This window comes from Puma concolor, chromosome C1 (assembly GCF_028749965.1).
Source record: "Puma concolor isolate L17-30 chromosome C1, mPumCon1.1.hap2, whole genome shotgun sequence".
In the NCBI taxonomy this organism is placed as follows: domain Eukaryota; kingdom Metazoa; phylum Chordata; class Mammalia; order Carnivora; family Felidae; genus Puma; species Puma concolor.
This window is the reverse complement of record NC_141674.1, coordinates 168628300-168654165: the sequence shown is the minus strand read 5'-3', so window position 1 is coordinate 168654165 and position 25866 is coordinate 168628300. Positions and strand designations below refer to the sequence as shown.

Below are 25866 nucleotides of genomic sequence, written 5' to 3'. Positions count from 1 at the left end.
TTCCTCAAAAAACTAAAAAAAGAATTACCCTATGACCCAGCAATTGCACTACTAGGCATTTATCCAAGGGATAGAGGTGTGCTGTTTCAAAGGGACACATGCACCGCCATGTTTATAGCAGCACTACCAACAATAGCCAAAGAATAGAAAGAGGTCAAATGTCCATCAATGGATGAATGGATAAAGAATGTGTATCTATACAATGGAGTATTACTTGGCAATCAAAAAGAATGAAATCCTGCCATTTGCAACTATGTGAATGGAACTGGAGGGTATTATGCTAAGTGAAATTGGTCAGTCAGAGAAAGACAAAAATCATATGACTTCACTCATATGAGGACTTTAAGAGACAAAACAGATGAACATAAGGGAAGGGAAACAAAAATAATATACAAACAGGGAGGGAGACAAAACGGAAGAGAACATAAGTATGGAGAACAAACTGAGGGTTGCTGGAGGGGTTGTGGGGGGGATGGGCTAAATGGGTAAGGGGCATTAAGGAATCTACTCCCGAAATCATTGCTTCACTATATGCTAATTAACTTGGATGTAAATTTTAAAAAATAAAAAGTAAAATTAAAAAAATTAAAATTAAAAAAAAACTCTTTACAAATGTTTATAAATGCTCTGAAAACAGTTTTCAAATGCTATACTTTCTATATGGTTTCTATTAAGTTACGAATGCATGTATTTCTGACTCCAGGAGCTCACTGCTTATTCCCCACTTTCACACTCATCAATGTGCACCTACAGAAGTAGATTTTAAGTCTCCCCTTCAGAGCTGTAGTTGTACACAGGTCATTATGGAATCTTCTATCCCTTACCTTTCCTGCATACCTGTTAATGTCATTCCTTGAATTGTTTACTCTGTGTAGAAACTTCATATATCAACCTGAACCTGAAATATCACTACAAAGTAAAAGTCAAGTTGGGAAAATTTTGTTTTCTACTCCACTTTTCATAACACAAGAACATAACTAAGTTTCCAAATGAAGGTAAATGGTGTGGCCTATGTTGGAAGAATGGCCAAATCAGCATTCCAGAACATACCAACTTGAATCATTTTGTTTTCCTGAAGAGCAGTAATAGTAGGTATAGGGAGATAGGAGAGGAAGTTGTACGGCATGCTAAGAATTTGCTAAATTACTGGAGAAAAATAAAAACTAGGCCAAGGTGGAAAGACAAAAACTCTATTTCTTAGGAGAAATTTATGTTCCTGATTTTTTTTTTAATTTTGAGTAAGGAAATTAGTAATTTTATGTTCTCACTTTAAGGGATAATGCATTGGTCAGGGGTGAAGTGCAGAGAACAAATTCGTATTAGGTAATTCAATAAGAAAAGGGGTTTGTTAGAACATATTAAATGACTTCCAGAATATTTGAGATAGCTGAAAAACAAATAACCTTTAGCTTGACTTTCTGGATATGAGTCTAAGCCCTATCTCAGAGCTTGGCTTTGACAAGGGGCTACTGTTGCAGCCACAACTAAGAAGCATCACCACCTTGTACCTCTGCTAAAACCCTTAGCATCACAACCAGATGCCTTAACCCAGAGTCTCTTTCCATGTGAACTAATTTAGCATTCATAATTGGTGAAACCAAAATCATATAGAGCCCTAACAATAAGAGCATACACAAAATGTAGTTTTTAAGCTTTTTTAAGAAGAAATAATAGAAGAAGGTTGGTATAGCTGTTGAACGACCACAGAATCCCCCTTGAGGGCCTAATATTTAAATTAAGAAGGCCTAGGATAGCCATTTCATATAGGAAGACAAATTCTCTGTTTTGGAGGTAGTAATAAAAACGATCAGATACTTAAAGGATAATTTTCTTTTGAATCTTCCTAAGTTCAGGTGTTAGTAAGCATTTTAAGTCATAATTTTCATTTTTGTAGTGTAAGGTCTCAGTGATTAATATTAAATGAACATAAAAATCTGGTTATTATTTTTCACTGGCATTTATTTTAGGCTTATATGAAATATACGTTATCATGTTATCGTAGATCTGCACAGTCTGCTAGTCCTTTCTAACTTATAACAAGGGTTCGCCTACATTACCCGAGACAGTGGCTTTGTTTCATGGTTTGTATAAGGTACTGTTGTCCTGAAATGAGAATCCTACTTAACAAGCTTTTCTTTTTTTTCTTGGCATTATGCCTCCTCTTTATCTGAACTAGCTTCAAAAATACTAGTGTCAAAAATAACATCAGCTTACAATGGGCTTACAGCAGTGATGGTGGTTTTAGTAACTGAGTCAACCCTAGGCCAAGTGCCATAGGCTGGCTCGAGTCATATGTTAGCATATTATTTTCTGTGACTTACGCTCCCAACATTGGGACTTAGATATAGGCAGACACAAAGAAGACTAGAAACCAGTAGTGGTGAATAATCTCTTCCCTGCTGTAACATACGCAAAAAGTAGGTATTATGTAGTGTATATGGATGAGTTAACAATGACTAAATGAACATAGCTGCCATTTGAGAGCACTGGACCCTTTACAGTGGCTTTGAGTACTGTTCACAAGTGAAACCTGATGGAATTAACCACTGCTTATTCTAATATTTATTTAGGTTTATTCGTATGACTGCCAAATTAAGTTGAAATTAGAGCCGCTTAATAACAATAACAAATTAATTTCAATGAACTACTAACCTATATTAGTAGGCTAAGGGCTCAAAGGAAAGCAAGAAGCAAGTAACTAGGACAGGGGGTTAAATGTTTTTAACTTATGCCCTCCTCCAGTAACTGATCTGGTTTCCTTTTGGTCTTTTCTTTCTTTTTGCCTGCTTTTCCTTTTCAAAGTTGGAAGAAATCTGCCTGGTTGTTTTACTCCCACCCCTCTCTTTGCCATCATTACTTATGGTCCTGGAAGTCGAAATTGTAATTTGGAGAAGGTAACTACTATACATGGGCATTTTTAACTTCATGGCAGCAGAAAGGTGATGAAGGAAGATAGCGCTAATTAAGGTGGCTGTTTATCCCCGTTTGCTTGGGATGGTCCAAGTTTATGCCTATTAATAGTATCTCCTTTCATTCTCAAAACTGTCCTGGTTTTTGGATAATAAGTTATGTGGTCACCCTAGTAACAACTGAGATGGGCTAAAGGATGGTATAGAAAAATGTAGAAACTTTTTAAAAAAATATCCATGGTAGTTGAAATTTGGGCACAGCCAGTTTAACTTAATGTCGTGTTAAAAATAGCAAGGACAAAATTGCCTTTCTTGACACTGGGGTGTCTGTGTACTCTTCAGAGCTATGTTATCTGTTAGGAGTGTTTTCTAATATTTAAGTAATTGTTCTTATTTATATGCATGAACTAGCCAGCTTATAGAATTATAATAAGTGAGAGGGTATTTGCCATTCAATAATCTAAAAAATAGTCCTAATAAAAATTCTTAGGGAATTATAGTTCAGAAATTTAAATGGAGGTTTAATAAAATGTATTCATGATGGATTTTTAAAAGAAAATTTTTTTCAAGGATACTATTGTTGCTGTTAACTTTGGGTAAAGAAAAACTATTGAAATGGAAAATATTTGAAATGTTCAGCAAACAATAAAATTAATAGAGTGGTGTCTTTTTCAGATAATTTAATATTCCTTTTCATATATAATTTCTGAAAGCGATTTTCTGTTATGTTTCAGTGTTTATTATAGTTTAAAGAAAATGTTTCTTACCCCAAACCAGGTTTTCATTCCCATTGATAGCAAGTAATTCATTTTTATTATAATTGAAAGCAATATTAATATTTTATAGAAATTTAATTGAATCCCAGACAAGTTATTTCCTTTGTCTTCCCTTCTAAGAATAACTTCTTATGGTGGGTTGAATAAATAAAGCTCACTACAAAGACCTAGGTTTTAGAATCCCCAAGTGGATTGTAATAGACAGTTTTCCCATATGAAAATTTACACTGTTCACTTACTATACTTAATATAAGTTGTATGTATTTTTGAGAAGCCATTAGAACATGCTATCAATAAGAAAAAGACACCAAGGAGTAAAATATCGAATGATGAGTGTTGCCAGAAGCCTTCCAAGTACTTTAGACATGCACCTTGCAATTAGAGGTAACACATTTTCAGTTTAATGCTTTGTTACCTTGTTAATAATTAACATAATGCAACAACTCCATCTGGACCATGAAATAATAGAATGTAATTCCAAAGGAGTTCTTATGGTACATTTTTTTTTCTGTAAAAAGCATCGTCCAAAAATCTTATGGTGTACTTTTGTTCAGTATTCTTTCTCCCAATTACTAAATATTAGCACTTCTACGGGATAAAATTTGCTGTGGGTTTCTGCTACTGTAAAGATAACACAGGGTTAATCCCAATGTCATGCCTTCATCTCCGTTTCTAACAAGGTGTACTTATTGCTGAAGGAAAGCATCCCATGAAAACGGTAGAGTCCATGTTATGATTGTTATGAGTGAATGGTGTGTTTTAACTGTCCAACTTATGGAGACTATGAAATTACAGTGGTCAGTGCTACACTTATGAGTTAATAAAAATGGCAGTTATTTTAAGGAAACAGGTTTCCCCCCCCCCCCCCCCCATAGACATTAGGTTTGCCTGTGTGAATAGAGGAAGAGGCTGCCTTGCTGCTGGGAGATCGATGTTTTCTAGGAGACAACGAAAAAGGGAGAAGAACAGGGAAAGAGATCTGGTAGTCTCAGATTTGTCTCCTTTTTAAGGCAATTCATAATTTTATTCTTCATAAATGATGTATATAGAAGTTTCAGTGGTTTAATTTTGGGAAAGATGTTGTTCCTGCCCACCTTGTAATCACAAGACACCTGATCATACTGCTGCTAACACCACTACATTTTCTCATTATGGACTGTGGGGAGGCTTTGGGTCTTGTTTTCCACTAAGGAAAGAAAATAAGCTGATACTTAGAGTCACTGGAGCAGAAGGAGCCGAAGTATCCAAGTGACCTTATAGAATGGACCCAGCAGGGAGACCTGACATTCAGCCCATAGCTCTGACACTTGATAAATCACTGCAAGGCTCTGCCTGTGCCTCAGTTTACCTATTAATGAGGACAGTCCACATATTCCATTATAACCAATTTATGACAAGAGAGAGGTAATAGACAATATTTCTCTTGTGAACCCCCAAGGAGGACCTGTTCTTAGCGTTAAGTAGGCAGAGCGAAGTATAAGCCAAAGCAAGAAGAGAAGGGCCACTTCTTTTACTTTTCGCCCTAAAGCCCTGCCAGGTGCTGAGGCACCATCTGGGTAGAACAATCTTGAGATGCTTCTGCAATGAGCCCTTTGTAGGGATGATTATTATACAAAGTCTTTTAAGAAAGTACAGAGGCAAAGAAGTATTAGCCTGGCCAATACCCTCCCTCCCAGTGGGTTCTGACTCTCTGCTTGGGAAACATATTCCCCAAAGCCCTTTAATATTTTAATAAACATGTAAAATTCTTAGGGGAGAGAGAGGAAGGGAATTTAAAGGGGAGAAATAAAGCTAGTATTTATTCACACTACCACACTCTGGATGGCAAAATAATGATGATAAGAATAATAATAACTAACAAAGCAGTCACAGGTGAAATCTGCAAAACAGGTGCAGATTAAGTCTCAGATGCCAGGCTTTGGGCTTAAGCCCTATGCATACATTGTCTCATGTCTCATGTGATCCCGGGAAACAAATTGTAACATTAATCCCTATCTTACAGTGAAAAATAGGTTCACTCACTTGCCCAAGGTCTACTGAGGTTGTGGAAAATGAATTCAAACCCCAGTAGGCTGTCTCCAGGATCTGCTTTCTCTCTCACTCAATTCTGACAACTCTGTCTGATGGGCACCATCTGCTAATGTAGACGGTAGGGTGAGCGTGAGGTTAGGCAACCGCTCTAGGGTTACACACGGTCTACACAACAGCAAAAATGTTAGTCCTGCCCCCTTTAAACACATACATTCTTCTATGCTATGCTAAATTTTTCTCCTTTATAATTTTTGTCCTGTGGTGACAGTTTAATGAATATTGAATTAAATATCTAATTATAATTAGATCTACCTCACAAAAGGAAAATCAGCAGATCAACACTAGGTTTCACATTAGCAATAAGTATTCACATCACAGTGAAATCCTTTTTTTTTTTTTTTTTTTTTTTTTTTTTTTTTCAGATTGGCCCATTGCATAGTTTTCCATAAGAATCTGTTCCTATTACCAACGTGGGCCAGTTTCACAATTTTAAACCTGCTTGTATCATTGTAACTAATGATATCATCATAACATTCTTCTTTTTTTATTCATGGAGCTAGTATGGTAAAGTAAAGCTTGGTTAATTATTTCCAAATTCTTGGACCCTCCAGGAAAACACTCTTCATATATCAGGTCCAGTGTCAATGGACATATACAAATAGGTAATAGACATATAATCTAGGCTTTGACTGGGGTGGGAGAGAACTGCCATTTCTCTCCCCTTCTCTGGGAGCAGGAAATTGCTGTGGATTAAAGAAATGTCAATACAAGTTCCCAGTTTTCCTACTTCAGAAATAAATGCGTGTTCTCCCTTTCCCCAACCTTCTTTTGTTCTCTGTTTCTCCCCTTTCCCTACTGAATGTGTGTGCCTGGGCAGCTCTACCTAGTTTGGATTTGATAGGAGAATGGACAGGAAGCTGGATCATTCAGAGTAGAAATCAAGCCAGTTAGTTAGATCCGAGTTAAGCCCCCTATTCATTTTATGTATGACATTGAGCATCTAGAGGGTGATGGTGATTTTTATTCCCTCCTGGCATTAAGTCTGAGAGGCAAACTGACAAGTAAAAGGAAAATTCAAAATTAAAGTTGACACACCTTCCTTAATTCTTCCCAAGGTGCTTAAGTATGATTATTATTTAATGCCTCCTTTTCCCTGTAAATATATGGGGTACCAGTCAACATATGGAATTGTTCCAGATAATAGAAATCTACCTGGAAACTAAGACCAAAATATGAAAAATACCAGAGAGGCTGGAGATATTGGATTGGATGAGAACAGGTTTCTGGAAGCCTAAGGTGCAGACTAATGCAGAGCTCTCTCTGCAGTGCAGGGTTTTTCAAGAGTTCCTATCATTTTGTGACATCTTCCTTCCATGTGTAACCCTCAAGCTCAGCCCTACTGCATCATCACATTTTGCTTTTCAGACTCACCACCATTGATGGTGGGTCAAGAATATCATCCATGTACATAAAGGACAGTGGCTTATAACATTTTAAGACAGAAAAGAAAAAAGTCTTCAGGCTGACCTCAGGGCTGTCAAGCAAATTATGGCAGCCCAGGATATCTGCTCAGAGAATCATTGTGGTGTGGGAGGTGATGAATGAGTGGTTTTGATAGCCTCGGGCTCCTTCCCGAGAGAGAGAGACTAAGTTGGAAGATGATTTTAGCAACCATGGTAGGTAAGTCTGACAAAACTCAAATACCACCTCCTACCTCTCTGTCTGCATGAGGAATGATGGCAGAACTGGGTCTTGACTTGTGGGACGTTCAGTATAAAGATGAGAAAAATCATCTTCCTCATTCATTCCTCCTCTTTGAAATGAAAGTCTGCCCAAGCAGAAGAGGATTTCTATGTATCAGAAGTTTTGCTGATCCAGAGAAAAGAGCCTGCAAAATGCTCGCCTTTCCAATGGAGGTTAGAAACTGCCATTGACAAAATGGCACTCAGTTTTTCACCTCCACTCAGTATGTCAAGTCTTTTTATATTCAGGCACCATCAACTCCTAAAGGAATATGAAAGACTATCTTTTGAGAGAAACTAAACATAGGGCAAGTTTGTTTTACTTCACATATTTACAAATGGAATTTGTTATTAGAAGAAACTGAAAGTTGAATATTCATTAGCATCCTAGATCCTCTTTTGAGTAGGAGACTTGAAAGAAGCCTGGGTTTGGAGAGAATTTTTTTTTTTTTTTATCTTTTCTTCTTCTGTGCTTTTGAGGCTGATGTTAAGTTCTGCCATCTGTAGGACCTGTGCATTTTAAACTTCTTTTACTTATAAGCTTCAGCTCTTTGGGGAAATTGTTTTTGCTTATGTTATCTAAACGGCAGAAATCGGCTTCCATCTCACATAGTCTCTGCATTATTAAAATACAGCTTGTTGTGCAGAGTTTTAATGGACTCTTTAGAGCCTTTACATATTAATGTTATATACTAGGAACTATTAAAGCAGTCCAAATAAAACATATTCACCAGTTAAATGTTCTGTTTTATTTGTGAATGAATGAATGAAAAGGACAAGCTAGTTATCTAAATGGTCATTTATGAAAAAAAAATTATAACCTAATACAAACTTATTCACCTATCTGGCAACTCAATCACATCATTCCAAGGGAGACTAGAATTTGTTACTCTCTTCTCCTTATCTCTAAACAGAAAAACAAGTAAACAAAAACAATTTCAGCCTACTATTGATTATTTATATATGAAATACATATGGTAAATTCTTAATCCAAGATGGTTATTTTCCTTTTGTCAACAAGAAGAGTGTGGTATGTACTTATTGACTTTGAAATTTTTGAAAATACCTCACTAAAGGCTAATTGGTGAAATCAACCAGCTAGAAGGGACAAACAGTAGGGAAAAAGGTGAGAATAAAATCAAATAATCCATCATTTTAAAATTAGCACTTTTCCCTCTCTCTACCAGAAAACAAAACAAAACAAAACAAAACAAAATTTTCCCATCAAATACTTACTTAAATATTCAGTATTAAAACTTTGTTCAATCAAGTTAGCAAACTACAAGGTTGGGCCCTGGGCATTCCTTTTTCAAACAGATGAAGTAGCACCTGGGACAGTGCTAAGAGCCTAGTTTAAATTTTTTTTTTTTAATGTCTATTTATTTTTGAGAGAGAGAGAGAGACAGAGTGTAAATGGGGCAGGGGAAGAGAGAAAGGGAGACACAGAATCTGAAGCAGGCTCCAGGCTCTCAGCTGTCAACACAGAGCCTGATATGGGGCCCAAACCCACAAACCAGGAAATCATGACCTGAGCCAAAGTCGGATGCTTAACCGACTGAGCCACCCAGGCACCCCTTTAAGAGCCCTAGTTTAAAGTCAGGCCCCATTGACAGCTTCTATTCCCCACTCTGCCACTCATTAGATGAGTGACCTTGGGAAAGTCATTTAATTTCTCTGGGCCTTGTTCCCTCATTGGTAGTAATAGAGGCTTGGACTGGATTTGTTCAGTAGATAGACATTTACTGATCTCCTGATAAATACCATGTTTCAATAAGACATAAAAAATTTTTAAAAACCAGCCCCTGTCTTCAAGGAGCTGAGAGTTCAATGGGGGACACACCTGTAAAAACTAATGCATGCAGCAAAGTAGTTTGATACTACTTTAAGGTATACAAATTTCTTTAAGGTATACAAATATACCTGACATATTGGGGGGCACAAGAGGAGTGGTCAGTCCTGTGTAGGTTCAGGTGGGAGAAAGAAGACTGACAAGGACTTTAGAGAGAAGATGCTTGAACTGAGTTTGAATGTCATTCTGCAGATGAACAGGGCATAGAGGTGTAAGAACACAGGCCTGTGGGAGGAAGTCAGCATACAGCCTCAGGATCTAACAGATGTCCTGTCTGGCTGTAATGTAAGTATGAGATGAAATATGCAAAGGATGCCTGGAACAAATGGAAAAGGTTTTATATGACATAAGGATTCTGAATTTTGTAAGAAGCCATGCCACAAGTAGTTCTAAGTAGAACTTAAGAGCTGTTCTTATTTGTGTTCTAGAAAGATCACTTTAGCAAAGTATGGCAAAGGCTTGGAGGGGGCAAAGATTAGAGGCAAGGAAGCCAGTCAGGAAGCTATCTAGAAGCACACAACAGAGATGATAAAGGTGACAGCAGAAGCTGTCGAGTGGAAAGGAAAGAACTGTAGGACATGAGGAAAGTGATTCCTCTAAAATCACTGAATGGATGAGGGGTAAGGAAGGAGGTGGAGGGACTCTAAACTCCCTTTCAGCTTTTGTCTCCCATGAGTCAATTATTCTGAGACAGCTGGATCAAAACCTTTCAATTAAAGGAAAGATTCTCATAAACACACCTAATGAAAAAATATTTTTAGAGCTTTATAAAATGGCTTATTCTGAATTCTTGCTTTTAGACTAGTGGAATATTGTGTTTTTAAACATAACTCTATATGGTTAGTACAGAGAGTCAAGTGGTTAAAGTTGATTCTTTGTTCAGAAGATACACCATAGGCAAGTAAATTGATACTGTAAAGTCACCGTGAATCATGCAGTATGCTGTGAAGAGGCAAAAACAGTCCGGTTGTGCTTACATTCAGAAATTCTATGAGGTAGCTTAATATAAACACCCACGAGACTCTGAGAGCCAGAAATAAGAATAGAGCATATAAGCAATATCCACAGCTAACCTGAAGTCAGAACTCATGCTTAAAACTCCTCTTACCCATCCCCACTCACCTTTTTGACTCGGGATGTGTTTGTCACTTATTCTACCATAAGCACTGTCTTTACATCATTCTAATGCTTTCTACACTTTTCTTGAAAGTGTCTCTCCTTGATCCCATCCCATCCACTCCAGCCCCCTGTAAGTTGGCTACCACCTAGAACATACCAGTAAGATGGCTCTTGCAAAGACCACCATGTCTTCCGAATTGCCAGCTCCATTGGCCATGTCTCACTCATCTGATCTGACCTTTATGCCGTGTTTATGAAACTCTCGCTTTGACATCACAATCACTCTTGTTCTCCCTCACCTCTGTCCACGCTGCCACTATCAGGCCCATGGGTTCTTCCTTTCAGCTCTACACTCTCCCTGGGTCATTTCATGCACACATGCAGCTTCTTGATACAGATGGTGTTCATTCTCTGGCCGGAGTCGTGTCCCTGTGTTCCATAAATGAAAATTTAACTTTCTATTGGACACCTTCGCCTCCTTGTCCCTCAGGCAACTCAAATTCAATACATCCAACGCTGAATTCGTTCTTCCCCCAAATGTTTGCCTTTTCTGATTACAGTCTCATCTTGTGACAACTAGACCCCTGTATTCCTCTGTGGGCATGTACAACTTTTCATAACTCCCTCTACTGCACACCTCCCCATTCCAAACATGCTCAACTACCTTTATTCTGCCAGATGTCTTGTACTCATTATAAACTCTGAGTCTGTGCACATGCTTAGAAGGCCTTCTTGATACATATAAAAACACATACAGTCATTTACTTCATCTGGCTGCATTTTACTGAAATTTCAAGCCACTGTTAAGGATTTACTTTCTCCAGAAAACTTTTCTGGCCCAGACCTCTGTTGTAGGTGACCATATTTTGAAGTTTTATGGTGGCTTTTACTCTTTTGTAGTAGTTCTCAATAAGGTGTGGGGGAGGGGAAGACATAGGAGATAGAAAGGTGCTTTGCCCCGCAAAGGACATTTGACAAGTGACATGTGACATGTGAAAGTGTGTGGAGACACTTCTGGTTACAACAAAGGATTGGGGTGCTACCAATATGCAGTAAGTAGAGGCTAGGGATGGTGCTAACTATCCTCCAGTGCATAGATCTCCACAACAAAAAATCATCCCGTACAAAATGTCATTAGTGCTGAACTTGAAAAACTTTATTCTGTTCTAATTCCATATTTCTTTTTCTGTTTCTCTCATTAAATTATAAGCTTTTGGAGAACATGGACTGTGTCTTATTCAACGTTATATATGGAGGAAGTAACAGGTTGTTCAGTATAGTAGATGCCCTGTATGAGTGCATAAATAGGTGAGTAGACGGATGGATGGTTTGAATGGTTTCCCATTCTAGCCCAGAAAAAAAATCTATAGTTATATGTAGGCTGAGGACAATAAGTTTGATGTGTCACTCCTGAAGTCACCCTGATGCCACTTCTACTCTTTGAGATGTTGATCATGGAGAGAAGTGGGAAGATTCAAACTATGGATGCGTGTTTCTGTTTTGTGGTGTATTTAAGTATATGTCACTTTATTTATTTAAATGTCTTATATTGGTGAGTGAATTAAAACAATATATGTGTTTATACCCATTGCTAGTAATCAACAAAGGTCTGGGCACATATGATAAACAAGACATTTTAGCATGCTGTGATGAGAAAACATGGTTTGATTTAAATTCTCGTTTCATTCTGGAGCACCTCGGTGCCTCAGTCAGTTAAGCATCCGACTTCAGCTCAGTTCATGATCTCACAGTTCGTGGGTTCAAGCCCCGCATCAGGCTCTGTTCTGACAGCTCAGACCTTGGGGCCTGCTGGGGATTCTGTGTCTCCCTCTCTCTCTTCCCCTCCCGCCCCCCCTCTCAGAAAGAAGTAAACATTAAAAGAAAGTTAAATTCTGGTTTTGTTCTAATACTGAGCTTTGTAAACCTAAACATGAGTTTTATTGTCATTGATCTTTAATTTTTTCAACTTTGTTTTGTTTTGATAATGACATGAACTAAATCATATAAAGTACATGGTACATAGTGCTCTCAATAAATCTGACATCCCTCTGCCTCTTCTCCAAACTACCTCTATTAAGAATTGCATTCGACTCAGAAACAGAGCCCTGATAATCATTGCTTAAACAGATAGTTTATTTTTTCCCCCAGAAAATAAGTCTGGAGGTCTGCAATCCAGGGTTTGTATGATGTTTAAGGAATCCAGGCTCCTTTTAGCTCAATACTTACCAATGCTAAAGTATGGCCCTGATATTCAAAATGCATGCTAGAGTACCAGTCACCAATGCTGTGTGCCAAGCAGCAGATTAGAGGACAGAGTGAGGATGGTGATGATCTGTCTCTTTTACAGAGAAAACAGAATACATTCTTTTATTTTAAGTTTATTTATTTTGAGAAAGACAGAGAGAAAGTGTGAGTGGGGGAGGGGCATAGAGAGGGTGAGTCCAAATTTGAAGCAGGTTTTGCACTGTCAGCGCAGAGCCCAGTGTGGGGCTTGGACTCACAAACCATGAGATCATGACCTGAGCCAAAGTCAGACACTTAACCCACTGAGCCATGCAGGTACCCCCAAAATACATTCTGGTACAGTAAGAGTGCTTATGTATAAATTGTTTAACACCTAGTATCTTGAATATAAAGGACAGAGGGGCCCCTGGGTGGTTCAGTCAGTTAAGCATCCAACTTTGTCTCAGGTCATGAGCTTGGGGTTTATGACTTCAGTCCCCACATCGGGCTCTCTGCTGTCAGTGCAGAGCCCACTGTGGATCCTCTGTCCCCCCCCTCTCTCTCTAGCCCTCCCCCATGCTCTTCCTCTTTCAAAAATAAACATTAAATAAACAAACAAACAAATGACGGAAATGTAGCACTTAAGAATTCATTTTACCTTTCTATACCTAACGTTATTTTATTACCTCTAAGTCATGTGCATGTGTGTATGTTGTGTGTGTGTGTGTTCCCAAATAAATTTACTATATTTTAATACAGACTTACAGAAATGGAGCTCATCCTGGTAGCAAAAAGCACACCCAAAATTTTTCCATAAACAAAATCAGGAATCCTTAGATCAGGGTTAACATGACTAGTGATAAGTCATATTGCTATCATTTATCCAATTTATCATTGGTTTGAAGTGATGAAAAGGGCACTTTACCTTTGTGATATTCTTTAAAAAGAAAAAAAAAACCCAAACTCCAATTCAATTATGAAAAAAAAATTAGACAACCCCAAATTGAGGGACATTCATAAAATACCTCCTCAAACTTGCCAAGGCCATGATAACAAAGGAACAACTGAGAAACTGTCACAGACTAGAGGAGACTAAGGAAGCTTGAGGCATAAATGTAATGTGGTAGTCTGAGATTGGACCCTGGACAGAGGAAGGACATTAGTTTAAACACACACACACGTACACAACCAAGAAAAAACAAACAAACAAAAACTATAAGAGGCACATTAGAGGAAACTGGGTGAGGAGTATATGGGAACTCTCTGTATCATCTTTATAATTTTTCCATAAATTTTAAAAGTATTCCAAAACGTGGCACCTCGGTGGCTCAGTCGGTTAAGTGTCTGACTCTTGATTTTGGCTCAGGTCATCATCTTAAGGTTCATGGGATCAAGCCCTGTGTCAGGCTCAGCACTAACAATGCAGAGCCTGCTTGGAATTCTCTCTCCTTCTCTCTCGATCCCTGCCTAGCTCCCATGCACCCACACTCTGCTCTCCTCCTCTCTTGGTCCCTGCCTAGCTCACATGCACACACACTCTGTCTCTCCCAAATAAACTTCAAAACAATAAAAATTTAAAAAATAGGGGCGCCTGGGTGGCTCAGTCGGTTAAGTGTCCAACTTCATTCAGCTCAAGTCATGATCTCACAGTTGGTGAGTTCAAGCTCCAGGTCGGGCTCTGTGCTGACACCTCAGAGCCTGGAGCCTGCTTCAGATTCTGTGTCTCCCTCTCTCTCTGCCCCTCCCCCAGCGGCACTAGGCACTCTGTGTGTGTGTGTGTGTGTGTGTGTGTGTGTGTGTGTGTGTGTGTCTCAAAAATAAACATTAAATAAAAGTAAAAAAATAAAACTACTCCAAAAATGTTTATTTTAAAAAATATGAATTACTGGCACACATCGAAAGCCTGTTATGTTCATTTGTGTAGGACATTACCTACAATTGATACATTTGAGAACAATCTCCACACATGCAGGGCTTTGTCTAGTTTGTTTCCTGCTGTTTCCCCAGTGTCTAAAGCAGTACCTGACATAGACTAGGCACTCAGTAAATGTTGTTAAAAGTTGAATGAATGCACATATGGTTCCTTCTGAGAATGAATTTATGTGTTAACATAAGGGTAACATCAGGAAAGAAAATGCATACCAGAAAAACCTCTGATCTGTTTCTGAGTTATTGTGATTTTTCAGTATATTATTTTGTAAATTATTAGAGCATTCTTACTAGTCCTCTACCTCATAGTCCAGGAGAATCAGCATACTTTTTGTCTATAATTTTTCTAATGGAACATTTTTTGAGGGGTAGGTCCTGGAGGAGTTGGTAACTGTTAGACACTTTATTAGAAATAAAGGGGTTTGTAGCACTGATTCTAATTCAAGGAAACCGAAACCGTTTTATAACCCTATCAGATTAATAGATCAGGGATTCGAAAGCTGCACAACACTAATTTTCTATAAATTAGTAATTTTCTCTCTATTAGTATAAAAAAGAACTAATGGGAAAGGCACTTGATTAAAATCTCAGCCTTACCACTTACCACCTGTGTGATTATAAAAAAGTTCTTCAATCCCTCTAAACCTTAATTCCCTGTTAAAACTGGGATAGTTGTACCTCACAAGATATATGCAGTCCTCTATTAATGAAAATAGATTGCTGTAACAACAGCCCAAGGACACAGTGGTTTTCACAAGGCAGATGCTTGTTTCTGCCTCATCTAACAACCCAGAAATGGTATAAAGGCTTTTGGGGAAGCCTCCATCCTGTTGCTTAGCCGTCTCTGGTCTGCATTCCTTTTATTGCATGCTCAAGTCACCACCACTTCCACATTTCAGGCCACCAGAGGGAGGAAAGCTAGAGGAAACACACCTTTCTTTCTAAGGGAATGACCCGGAAGTTATCACTTCAACTCCTATCTCATTGGCCAGAACTTAGTCATGTGACCCAGCTAGCTGCAAGGGAACCTGGGAAGTGTTTTCTTTATCTGGGAAGCAGTTTGCTGAACTAATACTTCAGGTATCATGGAGAGTAGCAAGAAAACTAGCAGAGCCTTCCTTAAGCACCTGGAATAGTGCCTCACATGGAATGAATGCTCACCAAATGATATTTTCTTTAAATCATCTGGAAGGTGATTAGTGTGAAAGGAGAAGGTAAGTGGAAACATTTTCTCAACTATGCATTACTCAGATTTTAGGATAGATCCTCCTGGGAAGCTGTGTTTACATTTGAAAACTTGCCTATCTTCTTGTAAACTAAAACACAACTCCCAAGAAATGAGGTTTATATCATCCTAAGGAAAATAAGCTGCAGAAGTAATAATTCAGGAGGAGAGAGGGAAGATGGCGGCGTAGGAGGACGCTGGGCTCATCGCGCGTCCTGCCGATCACTTAGATTCCACCTACACCTGCCTAAATAACCCAGAAAACCACCAGAGGATTAGCAGAACGGAGTCGCCGGAGCCAAGCGCAGACGAGAGGCCCACGGAAGAGGGTAGGAAGGGCGGCGAGGCGGTGCGCGCTCCACGGACTGGCGGGAGGGAGCCGGGGCGGAGGGGCGGCTCGCCGGCCAAGCAGAGCCCCCGAGTCTGGCTTGCAAAAAGCGGAGGGGCCTGACGGACTGTGTTCCGACAGCAAGCGCGACTTAGCGTCTGGGAGGTGATAAGTTAACAGCTCTGCTCAGAAAGCGGGAAGGCTGGAGGACAAAGGGAAGGAGAGCTGCTGAGCCCCCGGACGACAGAGCTCAGTTTGGTGGGGAACAAAGGCGCTCGCCAGCGCCATCTCCCCCGCCCATCCCCCAGCCAAAATCCCAAAGAGAACCAGTTCCTGCCAGGGAACTTGCTCGCTCCGTGCGCAAACACCCAACTCTGCGCTTCTGCGGAGCCAAACCTCCGGCAGCGGATCTGACTCCCTCCTGCTGCCACAGGGCCCCTCCTGAAGAGGATCACCTAAGGAGAAGCAAGCTAAGCCTGCCCCTCCTGCCCCTGTGCACCTTGCCTACCCACCCCAGCTAAGACGCCAGATCCCCAGCATCACAAGCCTGGCAGTCTGCAAGTAGCCCAGACAGGCCACCCCACCCCACAGTGAATCCCGCCCATAGGAGAGGGGAAGAGAAGGCACGCACCAGTCTGACTGTGGACACAGCGGTGGGCTGGGGGCAGACATCAGGTCTGACTGCGGCTCCGCCCACCAACTCCAGGTATACACCACAGCACAGGGGAAGTGCCCTGCAGGTCCTCACCACGCCAGGGACTATCCAAAATGACCAAGCGGAAGAATTCCCCTCAGAAGAATCTCCAGGAAATAACAACAGCTAATGAGCTGATCAAAAAGGATTTAAATAATATAACAGAAAGTGAATTTAGAATAATAGTCATCAAATTAATCGCTGGGCTTGAAAACAGTATAGCTGACAGCAGAGAATCTCTTGCTACAGAGATCAAGGGACTAAGGAACAGTCACGAGGAGCTGAAAAACGCTTTAAACGAAATGCATAACAAAATGGAAACCACCACAGCTCGGATTGAAGAGGCAGAGGAGAGAATAGGTGAACTAGAAGATAAAGTTATGGAAAAAGAGGAAGCTGAGAAAAAGAGAGATAAAAAAATCCAGGAGTACGAGGGGAAAATTAGAGAACTAAGTGATACACTAAAAAGAAATAATATACGCATTATTGGTATCCCAGAGGAGGAAGAGAGAGGGAAAGGTGCTGAAGGGGTACTTGAAGAAATAATAGCTGAGAACTTCCCTGAACTGGGGAAGGAAAAAGGCATTGAAATCCAAGAGGCACAGAGAACTCCCTTCAGACGGAACTTGAATCGATCTTCTGCACGACATATCATAGTGAAACTGGCAAAATACAAGGATAAAGAGAAAATTCTGAAAGCAGCAAGGGGTAAACGTGCCCTCACATATAAAGGGAGACCTATAAGACTCGTGACTGATCTCTCTTTTGAAACTTGGCAGGCCAGAAAGAATTGGCACGAGATTTTCAGTGTGCTAGACAGAAAAAATATGCAGCCGAGAATCCTTTATCCAGCAAGTCTGTCATTTAGAATCGAAGGAGAGATAAAGGTCTTCCCAAACAAACAAAAACTGAAGGAATTTGTCACCACTAAACCAGCCCTACAAGAGATCCTAAGGGGGACCCTGTGAGACAAAGTACCAGAGACATCACTACAAGCATAAAACATACAGACATCAAAATGACTCTAAACCCATACCTTTCTATAATAACACTGAATGTAAATGGATTAAATGCGCCAACCAAAAGACTTAGGGTATCAGAATGGATAAAAAAACAAGACCCATCTATTTGCTGTCTACAAGAGACTCATTTTAGACCTGAGGACACCTTTAGATTGAGAGTGAGGGGATGGAGATCTATTTATCATGCTACTGGAAGCCAAAAGAAAGCTGGAGTAGCCATCCTTATATCAGACAAACTAGACTTTAAATTAAAGGCTGTAACAAGAGATGAAGAAGGACATTATATAATAGTGACAGGGTCTATCCATCAGGAAGAGCTAACAATTATAAATGTCTATGCACCGAATACCGGAGCGCCCAAATATATAAAACAATTACTCATAAACATAAGCAACCTTATTGATAAGAATGTGGTAATTGCAGGGGACTTTAACACCCCACTTACAGAAATGGATAGATCAACTAGACACACGGTCAATAAAGAAACAAGGGCCCTGAATGAGACATTGGATCAGATGGACTTGACAGATATATTTAGAACTCTGCATCCCAAAGCAACAGAATATACTTTCTTCTCGAGTGCACATGGAACATTCTCCAAGATAGATCATATACTGGGTCACAAAACAGCCCTTCATAAGTTTACAAGAATTGAAATCATACCATGCATACTTTCAGACCACAATGCTATGAAGCTTGAAATCAACCACAGAAAAAAGTCTGGAAAACCTCCAAAAGCATGGAGGTTAAAGAACACCCTACTAACGAATGAGTGGGTCAACCAGGCAATTCGAGAAGAAATTAAAAAATATATGGAAACAAACGAAAATGAAAATACAACAATCCAAACGCTTTGGGACGCAGCGAAGGCAGTCCTGAGAGGAAAATACATTGCAATCCAGGCCTATCTCAAGAAACAAGAAAAATCCCAAATACAAAATCTAACAGCACACCTAAAGGAAATAGAAGCAGAACAGCAAAGGCAGCCTAAACCCAGCAGAAGAAGAGAAATAATAAAGATCAGAGCAGAAATAAACAATATAGAATCTAAAAAAACTGTAGAGCAGATCAACGAAACCAAGAGTTGGTTTTTTGAAAAAATAAACAAAATTGACAAACCTCTAGCCAGGCTTCTCAAAAAGAAAAGGGAGATGACCCAAATAGATAAAATCATGAATGAAAATGGAATGATTACAACCAATCCCTCAGAGATACAAACAATTATCAGGGAATACTATGAAAAATTATATGCCAACAAATTGGACAACCTGGAAGAAATGGACAAATTCCTGAACACCCACACTCTTCCAAAACTCAACCAGGAGGAAATAGAAAGCTTGAACAGACCCATCACCAGCGAAGAAATTGAATCGGTTATCAAAAATCTCCCAACAAATAAGAGTCCAGGACCAGATGGCTTCCCAGGGGAGTTCTACCAGACGTTTAAAGCAGAGATAATACCTATCCTTCTCAAGCTATTCCAAGAAATAGAAAGGGAAGGAAAACTTCCAGACTCATTCTATGAAGCCAGTATTACTTTGATTCCTAAACCAGACAGAGACCCAGTAAAAAAAGAGAACTACAGGCCAATATCCCTGATGAATATGGATGCAAAAATTCTCAATAAGATACTAGCAAATCGAATTCAACGGCATATAAAAAGAATTATTCACCATGATCAAGTGGGATTCATTCCTGGGATGCAGGGCTGGTTCAACATTCGCAAATCAATCAACGTGATACATCACATTAACAAAAAAAAGGAGAAAAACCATATGATCCTGTCAATCGATGCAGAAAAGGCCTTCGACAAAATCCAGCACCCTTTCTTAATAAAAACTCTTGAGAAAGTCGGGATAGAAGGAACATACTTAAAGATCATAAAAGCCATTTATGAAAAGCCCACAGCTAACATCATCCTCAACGGGGAAAAACTGAGAGCTTTTTCCCTGAGATCAGGAACACGACAGGGATGCCCACTCTCACCGCTGTTATTTAACATAGTGCTGGAAGTTCTAGCAACAGCAATCAGACAACAAAAGGAAATCAAAGGCGTCAAAATTGGCAAAGATGAAGTCAAGCTTTCGCTCTTTGCAGATGACATGATATTATACATGGAAAATCCGATACACTCCACCAAAAGTCTGCTAGAACTGATACATGAATTCAGCAAAGTTGCAGGATACAAAATCAATGTACAGAAATCAGTTGCATTCTTATACACTAACAATGAAGCAACAGAAAGACAAATAAAGAAACTGATCCCATTCACAATTGCACCAAGAAGCATAAAATACCTAGGAATAAATCTAACCAAAGATGTAAAGGATCTGTATGCTGAAAACTATAGAAAGCTTATGAAGGTAATTGAAGAAGATTTAAAGAAATGGAAAGACATTCCCTGCTCATGGATTGGAAGAATAAATATTATCAAAATGTCAATACTACCCAAAGCTATCTACACATTCAATGCAATCCCAATCAAAATTGCACCAGCATTCTTCTCGAAACTAGAACAAGCAATCCTAAAATTCATATGGAACCACAAAAGGCCCCGAATAGCCAAAGTAATTTTGAAGAAGAAGACCAAAGCAGGAGGCATCACAATCCCAGACTTTAGCCTCTACTACAAAGCTGTCATCATCAAGACAGCATGGTATTGGCAGAAAAACAGACACATAGACCAATGGAATAGAATAGAAACCCCAGAACTAGACCCACAAACGTATGGCCAACTCATCTTTGACAAAGCAGGAAAGAACATCCGATGGAAAAAAGACAGTCTCTTTAACAAATGGTGCTGGGAGAACTGGACAGCAACATGCAGAAGGTTGAAACTAGACCACTTTCTCACACCATTCACAAAAATAAACTCAAAATGGATAAAGGACCTGAATGTGAGACAGGAAACCATCAAAACCTTAGAGGAGAAAGCAGGAAAAGACCTCTCTGACCTCAGCCGTAGCAATCTCTTACTCGACACATCCCCAAAGGCAAGGGAATTAAAAGAAAAAGTGAATTGCTGGGACCTTATGAAGATAAAAAGCTTCTGCACAGCAAAGGAAACAACCAACAAAACTAAAAGGCAACCAACGGAATGGGAAAAGATATTTGCAAATGACATATCGGACAAAGGGCTAGTATCCAAAATCTATAAAGAGCTCACCAAACTCCACACCCGAAAAGCAAATAACCCAGTGAAGAAATGGGCAGAAAACATGAATAGACACTTCTCTAAAGAAGACATCCGGATGGCCAACAGGCACATGAAAAGATGTTCAGCGTCGCTCCTTATCAGGGAAATACAAATCAAAACCACACTCAGATATCACCTCACGCCAGTCAGAGTGGCCAAAATGAACAAATCAGGAGACTATAGATGCTGGAGAGGATGTGGAGAAACGGGAACCCTCTTGCACTGTTGGTGGGAATGCAAATTGGTGCAGCCGCTCTGGAAAGCAGTGTGGAGGTTCCTCAGAAAATTAAAAATAGACCTACCCTATGACCCAGCAATAGCACTGCTAGGAATTTATCCAAGGGACACAGGAGTACTGATGCATAGGGGCACTTGTACCCCAATGTTCATAGCAGCACTCTCAACAATAGCCAAATTATGGAAAGAGCCTAAATGTCCATCAACTGATGAATGGATAAAGAAATTGTGGTTTATATACACAATGGAGTACTACGTGGCAATGAGAAAAAATGAAATATGGCCTTTTGTAGCAACGTGGATGGAACTGGAGAGTGTGATGCTAAGTGAAATAAGCCATACAGAGAAAGACAGATACCATATGGTTTCACTCTTATGTGGATCCTGAGAAACTTAAGAGAAACCCATGGGGGAGGGGAACAAAAAAAAAAAAAAAAAAAAAGAGGAGTTAGAGTGGGAGAGAGCCAAAGCATAAGAGACTGTTGAGAACTGAGAACAAACTAAGGGTTGATGGGGGGTGGGAGGGAGGAGAGGGTGGGTGATGGGTACTGAGGAGGGCACCTTTTGGGATGAGCACTGGGTGTTGTATGGAAACCAATTTGACAATAAATTTCATATAAAAAAAAAAAAAAAAAAAAAAAAGAAGTAAAAATTCAATGTGTACTTGTTTTTATATTTAATGGCTTCAGCTCACTATCCTTCTAGCTGAGGAAACTGGTAGATTAATTTAGAAGTAGCTGTGCTCTGGTGAAAAGGGGAAGATGCAAAGTGAACTATGCTAGTTATTTTTAATGTAGAAATTCCTTTGTTTGCTCAGTTGTAATTTTGTTCATCAGAATTTTTCCACTGTTTACTCTTTTCATGGAGTCAGTTTCAAGCTTTTGGCAATAATTTATATTTACAGACAGGGGACTGCATCTTTGGAAATTTTTTCATTTTTCTACTGGTTTGGTTTGATTGTTTTCCTGAGGATATGTAGTATAATCTGCTGAACTTGGACAGTTTTATTCTAGGCAAAGAAGTTTATACTGAGCCCCATTTATGCTAAGCCTGCCTAGGACATTTTTACATTCCATGGGTCCTAACTGTAGGTTTTCAGCCCCTTATGTGATCTAACAGGCCACACTGCCATCCAGCTGGCAGCTGGACAGGTCTCAGATGGCCCTGCTTTTTGGTGACATTGGTAACATCAGGGGTGAACATGATACTGGTTATACTGGTTAGCTTGGGCTGCCATAGCAAAATATCATAGACCAGGTCCCCTAAACAACAAATATTTATTTCTCTCAGTTCTGGAGACTGGGAAGTCCAATGTAAAGGTTCTTGCCAATTCAGTTTCTGGTGAGAACTTTCTTCCTGGTTTGTAGGTAGTTGCCTCCTCTCTGTGTCCTCACATGGCAGAGAGAGAGTACTCTGGTATCTCTTCCCCTTCTTGTAAGGTTATCAGCCCTATTGGATTAGGGCCCCACCCTTATGACCTTATTTAACTATCACTGTAACTATCATGCCCTACCTCCAATCTATATTCACTTTGGAGGTTAGGTCTTCAACATATGAATTTTTGGAGAATAAAAACATTCAGCCCTCAGAACTGACCCCCCCCCCTTTCATTTATCATGGTACCCACAAAGAGTGAATGTTTTTTCTGATTGCCCTGTGCCACCCTGGGCAACCTACTTAAAAGCTGCTACAGTAAAAAATTGCTCTGGTGGCTTCCTAAAGTCTCTTTCTCGAGTGAAATATTTGGTTTAATGTCATCATTTGGCCCCACAAAATGCCTTGGGGATTGTAAAATGTTAAGATATTACAATGTAATAAAGTGTTATTTGTAGAACACTCTACAGTTTTCTTGCCTACATTATCTCCTGAATCCTCATGGTAACTCTGGAGGGATGGTTGGGATATATTATTGGCTCTATTTTATATATTAGAAAATTGCCACTGAGACTTCATTCCAGGCCTTCCAATTTCTAATCTATAGCAGACCATATATGAGCTGGAGTTTGGCTCTGGAGTCACTGAAGTTTGGTTTCAATCTAAGTTTTGTCGCTTATTAACAGTAAATGGGAAAATTACTTAACTCTCTAAAATTTCTCAATCATCTCTGTGACATGAAAATTAGAATACACCTCACAGGTTTCTAATGAAAATTAAATTATGTAATGCATAGAAATTATTTAGCATAACACCCACTGCACAGAAAATTGTTCAAAATTGTTGGTTATTATTTTTTAAGCACATATCAAATCCTATTGCATTGAGTTTAACTGTCAAACCAAATTTATACATTTTTTGGACTTGAAGATAAAATATTATTCAAATTATGTAGACTATTGTACACAAGCTTATAAGTGTTATAAAATTCATAATATGAGATATGAGCACCTTAACTGTCACCTGAATATCTATCTCTGTGTGTGTATATTCATTCTTGCCTGGTCAAGCAACAGATAACACAGTTAATAATTAGCAGATATTTTAAACTCTACCAGTTACACTTTAAGCAAGCCAATGGGATTTTTTATCTGACTTTGGTTTGAGGTCATTACATGCTCACTAATAAAGTAAACTGAGTTTGGAATTCTTGTTTTTTCATTTCATACCAGTAAGCCAATAACAGTCAACATATGCTAATAATTGTGATTAAAAGAATATTAAAGAAGCAAAGCTTTAGCTGCTTGAAATTTGGTATACAGAAAAGTACAGTTATTTGCAGTTCTCCAAATTATCTAGGAAATAATTTCTACCAAAATACATATTTTCCTATGAGTCTGATTCTAAAAGTGTAACATAAGAGGTCATTGTCACATAAGCTATGTCAACCATAACGACTGGGAAGTAGTCTCCCACTACTGTGCCCAGATTTGTCAGGTAATCTAATGTGTATGTGGGGATAAATTAATAATACATACCTTAATTTGTCTTGCACATTAATCCTGATTCTCAAATGGAATAGTTAATTACAGAATTTCATACATTTCTAGATTTAATATGTACATGTGATTGTGGATATACGAGTGAGTAAGGGAATGTTCTTATTCAGATCATTAGTTCTGGTTAAAGTTTCATGCGAGAGGTCAAATAAGCTTTTCTCAGGTAGGAGAAACTGTGCCAAACCTGGAGTTAACATACTTTGGAGCAAAGTGCATTAGCATTGTAAATGTCATTAACTCTGATTTGCTGAACAAACAATGAAAGGCCAATGTGACTTTCAGCCTTCAGGAACACGGTCTAGTGACTTTGAAAGGTAAAAAAACTACTTCCTACTAAGTACATGGGTTAGTAAATTCTGAACTGTCTTGATTGGAAATTAATAATACTAATGACTTGAGTTGACCCTAAATAGTTCTCAGCATCTGGGCAAAGCAACTATGAATATATAGATGAGTAAGGTATCTGGTAGCATAAAATTATTTTCTTTTTATGCCTCATAATGGTCTCAGTGTGACTACTCATATGGACAGACACTGACACATACCCTCTGATGGTTTTGATTTGAGAAGGCAAGATGACTATACTGTGACAGTTTGCTTTGTGTATACCTGTTACAGTTTTAATATATGGTTTAAGTTGTAGTATGTACTCAGAAAGGAGAGTTACACATTACCTTGTATAGAACTCATTCACTACCTTTGTCCCATATGTTTCTTTTGTTTTCCCTAGTAGATTCTGGAGAACAAGGATCATGTCTCACTCAGGATAAACACAGGGCCTGGCTCATGGTAGATGCATAAGAAATATTTGAATGAATGCATGAATGTATTTGAACTAATAAGTGAGTCTATGATACTTAAATGTGCAACACATAAATATGAACATGTATGAAGAGTTTTATCCATGTACATATGGACACATACACAGACACACACATGCACACACGCGCACACACACACACACATCCCATATTCAGAGTACTGTAACTAGTTAAAGAAAGTAATGTCTAAGGTATCTAGCCAACAACAATACCATATAAACATGTAATTAAATAATGAGTAATTGTCAAAACAGAAAAAAATTAATAATTTATTTTTTTAATGTTTTAATGTTTATTCATTTTTGAGAGGAAGAGAGAATGCACAAAGTGGAGCAGGAGCATAGAGAGAGGAAAACACAGAAACCAAAGCAGGCTCCAGGGGCTGAGCTGTCAGCACAGAGCTGGATGCGGGGCTCAAACTCACGAACCACAAGATCATGACCAGAGCCAAAGTTGGACACTTAACCAACTGAACCATCCAGTCGCCCCCCAAAAAGTAATAATTTCTTAATAGACATATATCAGTTTAAAAACATTATCAGGGTTACAAAATCAGCCCAAGAAACTCACAGAAGCATACTAACATCCGTTCACGGCCACCAATTATTTGGTGTGTGTGTGTGTGTGTGTGTGTTGTGTGCACGTGCATGTGTGAGTGCGTGTGCACTTTGTTTCTTAAACAAAGACAGTCACTACAGCCCAAAAAGCAATTATTTTATTCATTGTTTTATCTTACTGTGGGCAGAAGTAGTATTCATCTTAGTAATTTACTAAAAACACTGAAACATAATGATCCAAACTTTTGTTAAAAAGCAATTATTGTTTTTTTCTA

General features: G+C 39.0%; 1 protein-coding gene and 1 long non-coding RNA gene across 14 annotated transcripts in view; one reads left to right on the top strand and one right to left on the bottom strand.

Annotated features, from left to right (window-relative positions):
• The window catches only part of LOC147578570 (uncharacterized), a 71269-nt gene extending 60386 nt beyond the window's left edge, over positions 1-10883 (bottom strand). For all 5 annotated transcript variants that reach the window (XR_015255367.1, XR_015255368.1, XR_015255364.1 and 2 more), the window contains exon 1: positions 10584-10883. This is a non-coding gene — a long non-coding RNA (uncharacterized LOC147578570). The remainder of the gene's footprint in view (positions 1-10583) is intronic.
• Positions 1-25866, top strand: part of ZNF385B (zinc finger protein 385B) — a 429607-nt gene that overhangs the window by 283429 nt on the left and 120312 nt on the right. The window contains exon 1 of one of the 9 annotated variants that reach the window (XM_086719068.1): positions 2872-2894. The exons of 7 other annotated variants lie outside the window; for them this stretch is intronic. The gene's annotated coding sequence lies outside the window, so the exon portion shown is untranslated. Of the gene's footprint in view, positions 1-2871; positions 2895-15647; positions 15793-25866 lie in introns of those variants that run through there. One more of the 9 variants, XM_086719069.1, reaches the window with a different exon arrangement.